This window comes from Arachis ipaensis, chromosome B03 (genome assembly GCF_000816755.2).
Source record: "Arachis ipaensis cultivar K30076 chromosome B03, Araip1.1, whole genome shotgun sequence".
In the NCBI taxonomy this organism is placed as follows: Eukaryota; Viridiplantae; Streptophyta; class Magnoliopsida; order Fabales; family Fabaceae; genus Arachis; species Arachis ipaensis.
In genome coordinates, this window is record NC_029787.2 from 112,430,609 (window position 1) to 112,431,477 (window position 869).

The following is an 869-nucleotide window of genomic DNA, read 5'->3' on the forward strand; positions in this document are numbered from 1 at the left end:
TTTAATTTTCAAGTAATTAAATTAAACACTTTGATTAATACGAGATGATATTATATGAGTAGATAAATTTACTAATAAAATATTAATAATACACACAGCTTAAATCTTTAGAATTAAAGTTAAGTGAACGTTAACCATGACTACAACATTTAGAAGCAACAAACATATAACTTGATATAAAGAATGTGAAAACAACATATACTGATTTGAGGTGGAGGGTGGCATTATTAGTGGAATATGGATGGTGAGTGAATTGCTAATCATGATTAATATGTGGGTTCGACTATATATGGTGCTGAAATAAAAATTATTCCTCACCTGTTGAAATTATGTGTATAGGATCTAAAGATTATGCATGTCCCATTTAATTAGCTCTTTTTATTTAATAAATATTTAAAAGTGATTAATTCTTTAAATACACATAAAAAAATGGTTATCAAAATGTGGAGAATCAATTTGTGAAAGATATCCGTAAAATGAAATTGAATTCTAACTCTTTTTTTATGCATACGAAATGGAGGGGAGAATCTGCTTTCTCCAATCCAACGCTCTAGCTCCCGCAAGTTGGAGATGTAGCAGGCTCAATAGCTTCATTTATGAAATGATACATGCAAAATGAGTGAAACAGGAGAGTAAGAATATGGGAGAGGAGTAGAGTAAAAATAAAAAAAGAAAATAAAAAAAGAAGAATAGAGCAAAAGAGATCAATTGTAAATTAATCATCACAAACATGCATTGCATAAGTCTTAATTTGAAGAAGAAGAAAAAGAAAATAGAACGACCCTAAAGGAAGAAGAAATAAAAAAATTAGAATAACACATAATATATTAAATTGTCATGTGTTAAATTATATTAAGTTTTATTTAAAC